The following is a 6,000-nucleotide window of genomic DNA, read 5'->3' as shown; positions in this document are numbered from 1 at the left end:
AGTATATAAAAGATCAACAATACGAGTAATTGACTCATCCAAACTATTGCTACTCATCAAATCATAAATTGATTCCAACATAAAAGCAGCGCGTTCTCCGTTCCAAAAACGGTGAAAATTTTCGCTATATTTTTCATCCCAGGCTATTTTATAAATTATTGGATCATCACTTGTAACCGGTGCAACATTCGAAGCTACTATAGCATTGCGATTTTGTTTCACACTAAAAATTAAAGGTTGGTGATCTGACTCAATTCTGTCACCCACATGGAAACGTCCATTCATAATTCACACATAAACAACGGACACATATATGCCGAAAGTAGTGGTTGGGCTGATGTAAAAATATACATTCAGTTAGTAAAAAAAGACCCTTCACCATTCCTAATTGTACACTTATGTTTAAAGTCATTATTTAGAAACTCGTTAACAAGATCTAGTGGTATGTTGTTCCCAGCTCCTCCTTTCAGGTTAGCAGTGCTATTCCAAAGCATTTCTTCTCCTTGCCTTGGCGAAACATAACCATTTATACCTGAAGTAAACGTTGAATATATTAACCAATATTTACTTGTGAGGATCGCCAGTAATTTTAATCACATATTTGAAAGTTACTGAAAAAAACGATAAAATACACTTACATGCTAGCAATCTATGGCCAATTATAAGATATTTATAATGGTTATTTTCCCAGAAATCTAACATTGAAACTCTCCAATTCGACATCATTGTTAGACCATCGTTTTCGCGTTCTGCATCTGTTTCTGCCATATGGAATAACCCTCTCCATAATGCATGACATGAGTAATTGAAGAGGAGTCAGCACCGGTATCCTGGTCTGGCTTTGATAAAGGCCCTTTAACTTGACAGTCATCTGAACAAAACCAAGAACCATCTAGTGGAAAATTTATCATTTATTATTATAAAAATATGTAGTTATGGGCCTATCAGCTTACCTGGGCATTGATTCAAACCAACACATCGCATACGAAACCATTCTCCGTTAGGGCACATGAACTCCCTGTCACACCCTATCCACTTATCATCATCAGTATCTTCTTTCTTTTTACAGAAACAATAAATTGATGATTGTTCACAGTCCGGGCTACACCACCAATCGTCATCTGGTACAGATTCAGGTTGTAATTCAACACAATCGAGGTGGAACCATCTGCCTCTTTTACACTGTGAGAACATTCAATCATGGTCCCTCTTAGGTCTGTAAATAAAGGGGTGGTTTGTTATACTGTATTGAGTTCAGTAGTAGAATCTATCTCCCTATTGCATTGTTTCACAGATCACTATTCATGCACTTGTAGGTTTCAGTTTAGTCAACACCATACATGCACATACCTGTTTTACATACGCAATAATCATCATCATCATAATCATCAATGCATGGATGTTGATCACTATCACTAAGTGGCACTTCATCTACATCCGGCCAAATAAAAGAAACTATTTCCTCAGCTAACTTTTCAACGTAGTCTTTCTGCTGGTCCGGTTGAATAGTCTGCTTATCACGTAGGCTGGTCAGTCTTCTTAAATGCATTGCCAATAGACAGGTATAACCTTCGGTCATAAAGTTAAGAAAATCCACTGTGTGATTAACATCATCAATCACCTTTTTCACTGCACGGTGACCAAACTTAATTTTGACATGGAATAAAGACCCACGTGCACTTGCCGAACTTCCACTGAATAATTTGTTCATGGTGTCCTTCAAATAAAAGAAACAAATATTACACATGCATCCATACATAATTTATAACATTATATTTATATTACGAGCATGTAACTACCCAGTTTTTACCTGCATTGTGATGCACCTTTTGTGGAACTACTGGGGCCTTGGTTCGAGCCCAACAAGACGATTGACATGGTCTTGGCTACATGCCATAGAAAACTTGGCATCAACCATACGTTCAATTGATAATTGATCACCGTGACATACAACGTCATAGAGAGGTTTTCCATTTTGTGATGGTACATACTGTCCAAGATGTCGCAATATCTCAATCACACCTTTGCTGGAGGAAGGGTTGGCTTTTATTACACCAGGGTTAACCTGAAAAAACGTAAATATATCAATATCCAGAGTAAGTATATAACAAATAACTTGGACGTGGTTAGAAATTTAAATCATATTCCATCATGCTATATTCAAAGGAACCATCCGATTTATCGTTTGGACTGTTAATATATTACTGTACATTTCGGCCTTAGTATGGTGTCAATTTTCATTGACCTATTTCAAAACGTTACACTTCATATTGGTTTAAAGACTTTAACGCGAGTTTGGTCTATAGTTAGAAATGTGTCAAGGTGAATATTTAGTGTGAAATGAGTGGAAAGTATCTATTTTAATTGTCATCATTTTACGACTAACTTTACTGCAACACAACTTAACACCATAATAGAGTAAGTTTAGTTTTGGGTTTGAATATTATGTGATATTGGGACTTCTCACTCTTTAATCGTGATTCAGAAGAGTACTTGTGCGATATATGCCATTGTATTTGTGTGTCCTTTAAACACTCAAAGTTACGCACAAGAATACGCTGAACTAGTGTTTTCATCCTTGTTCTTACTCGAGTCCAATCACTCTGTGAAGGCAAAAAAAACCGCAACAGGGATATCGACTGCTTTTTTGGTCCTGATGTCATCGTAGTCGCGAAATGATATACGGTTTTTGGTAGCGAATGACAGTGCCCAGAGCATCATTTTATTTTTGACTTTCTGGGATTGGTGTCTGGCTTCAGAGAGCTTTTGAACGTTGTCCCAGCACAGACTGTATCCGGGTTCTACAGAAATATAGCAGAGAAGCAGAAATACATGTATATTACTGTAATGCAAGAGGGCCGATCTATCGGAAAATGCACACAGGATAAAAAAAGTAGCATTAAAATGATACCTCTTACTAAAATCGGTGTAAGGGGTTGCTTGCCCGGACAAAATACAACATTTCTCAGGAACTCGCAAGTCAGACGGACGTCGCTAGGTTTTAGTTAGCATTAGACAATATATATTATCATAAAATTGTGTCTCATGAAATACTGAAGTCACTTATACCAAAATAAACACGTCACGTATATTCAGAAATAATATCTATGTGGGAAGCAATATAATGAATACAACATGCATCTTTCGAAAGTTTCATCTTCAATATCACTGGCCCCGTCTGGGCTCATTGAAACAGAGTCTTCATCGGATCCGTTAGTTGATTTGGTATGATCGCTCTCTGCCGATTCGTCAAACTCTGAGATCAAGGAAGAATGTACGCTATCGTCGGTGTGCACACTGCTGTCACAGTTTGCAGAGAGTTCATGCTAAAGAAAATATGGATAATAAGAGTGATGTTACTGTTGATAAGAGGGGCGTACTGTAACACCAAAACCAGGCGTCACTAATATACGATACTAAGACTATAATTATAAAAAGACGAAAACACAAACCTGAATATGTTGTTTCCAAATCATTATTTCACTATCGAATCCTTTACGTAAACGGTCAACAGAGTTTCTTGTGGCATGTATCCCAATGCTCAGTCCAATCTTGTTAAACCATTTCAAAATCTGCGCAAAAGATGTTATGATTTCATAGTATTGCGTACTATCTGTACTTCGTAACGTAACACTCAGAAACATTGATATTGTATTATTACGAATAAAAAGTTGGTATACTGTTGAATGGTTCGGAACATCTCAACTTGATGGTGTATATTATGTGAAACTGGAATATTTGCTACTATTATTTTGTTTAGCAACTAACGTTTTGATTGCAGCCACTTCGGTACATTTGAAGTGCGTTCATATTTTGTAGAAAATTAAATTTCCTGGGTTTTCGCAAGTTTAGTATGGTACCAATTGTAAAACCTAAGCCAGGAACTAAGGAGCCACACTTTCCATCATCGTCACTGGTAAAAAGAATCAATAAAAAGTCACTATATTCGTACATCGGAATTGTGTCAAACTGAATTTGAAAACATATCAGGAATCCAAATACATATTTCACTATTTATGATTATTTCTTATGATTATGCAAATTCGATTGTTTTCAACAAAATTACATATAGAATAATATAATATTCGCTCATTAGGTTGACACTTATCCTGACAAGTGTAAGTTCAATATTACAAAACCGTATGTACATTCATGGCTTTAAAAGGCATTATTTGAAATGTTTTTCGTGAATACGAACATTTTTATATTTGTATCAGGATTTCGAAGATATTTAGATAATTATTTAAATTACTCACATACAAATATTATCAGCGGACAATCGGTTTGACAAGGAACCTTCAATTATAGCATGTAATATAGGCAGGTGCATCCTAGTTTCATTTAGAAAGCAAAACCATTGAAACTTCTTTATGTTTTCAATTGTGGTTTCCAATAAAACGAAACTTCCTGCCGAGATTCATGTACCGGAAGACGGTGAAAAAGACCTCTAAATTTACGACTGTTTTTCAGAAGATGTTTAATTTCAGACCAATAATTATATTTCTTGATGTGATTGATAGCAACATCTGTGAAAGTAGACTTCTGTAAATAATCAAATAATATTAAAATTAGTAGATGAACCAAGTATGCAATATTCTTCAATATGAAAAATGTTGAATGAGAAAATAACCATGGCTTTAAATATAGGTTGATAAATGTAAATTAGAACTATATAAAGAAATATCGAAATACACACCTTTGCGTCTGTTTTCTCTACTACCGGGTGCATTGATGCCGTAACTTTTGGTGGAGCTCGTCTTTAACACATTGAGCCTTTTCTCTTAGTTTGCCAAACCTACAGATTAGACTGTAACATGTTTGGCAAACAAAACCACCATTTTGTGGTTCTTTGGACAATTCAACTATAATGTCATAAACAGTGAAATTGGCACAAACATTTGTGCCAACTCCATATCGTTTCAAACCTTTATTTCGTTTCTGAAACGGTTGGTTGCAATGAACACACGTTATTGACGCAATGCCGGACATGTGTACATTCTTGGGGAATCCCTAACCGTATTACGTATTACGTAACGTCATATTGATCATGTAATACCGACCTCGTCCAGTGTGTGTGAGATGACGACAAGCTGTGTTTTAGCGTGATCGTCCAAGAATACTCGGGTGAATGGGCTTTATTTGAAATTATTAAGTTTCAATCCTTGCTGTAGTGAGTATTAAATAAATGTACAATCTATCGACCTTAGTTTAGAGTCGTTCTTCACAAGACATTGCATGATTTTTAATCGTTTATTTGCGCAATGGTTTCATTGCGGCGTCAACATGAACGGTACTCTATGGCTGTCATCAAAGCTCTACTGTGTCGACAATACCATACAAATTTCAAGTACGTTCATTATAACATCAGATCGACACAAGCAGAGCTATGGGCCCACAGCTATTTCATGGCTAGTATGAGGTAGACAAGACAATGGTACAGAAAATGAAATACACATACACCAAAATATCGAGTTAAAGCTCCTGGCATTAATACCTCTCAAAATATTGACAAAAAATAAAGCACAGAAAAATACAATAAATAAAGTAACTAAAATAGGGGATTGCTTAGAGAAGTGTGCGTTGGTGATAACTCACATTTCCAGGATGTATTAATGGATGACAGTCATGGCTTCTGCAACACAACAACAAAGAAATACAGGAGTCTTGCTTCTAGAGGAACGCTGGTTTTCTGGAGGGCACCGCTGGAAGCACGAGATCGCAGAGCAGTTCATACAAGTCTCACAGAATGATGGTTGTAGCCTGTATCACACAATATCGTAGCAGAACACACCGGATACCAAGTTGAAATGATGGACTCCTTAGTCTGTCCAATTTATAGACATGATTCAGTGTCACCACCTGGGTTTCCACATGAGCCAATCACAACGTGATCATAAACATTTGTTAGATTCCAAGTCTTCTTCCAGTGTTGTAATGACCCTTTGTTATGTAAATAACAAGCACAGCTAGTAGATTCCAACTGTCCTTCCAGAGTTGAAA

General features: G+C 36.4%; 1 pseudogene; it reads right to left on the bottom strand.

The window, feature by feature from the left end:
• Positions 1-353: 353 nt before the first annotated feature.
• LOC146734453 (uncharacterized) lies at positions 354-3,644 on the bottom strand (annotated as a pseudogene).
• Between the last annotated feature and the right edge of the window lie 2,356 nt (positions 3,645-6,000).

This window comes from Saccoglossus kowalevskii, chromosome 14 (assembly GCF_978046115.1).
Source record: "Saccoglossus kowalevskii chromosome 14, keSacKowa6.1, whole genome shotgun sequence".
Taxonomy (NCBI): domain Eukaryota; kingdom Metazoa; phylum Hemichordata; class Enteropneusta; family Harrimaniidae; genus Saccoglossus; species Saccoglossus kowalevskii.
This window is presented reverse-complemented; position numbering and strand designations above follow the sequence as displayed.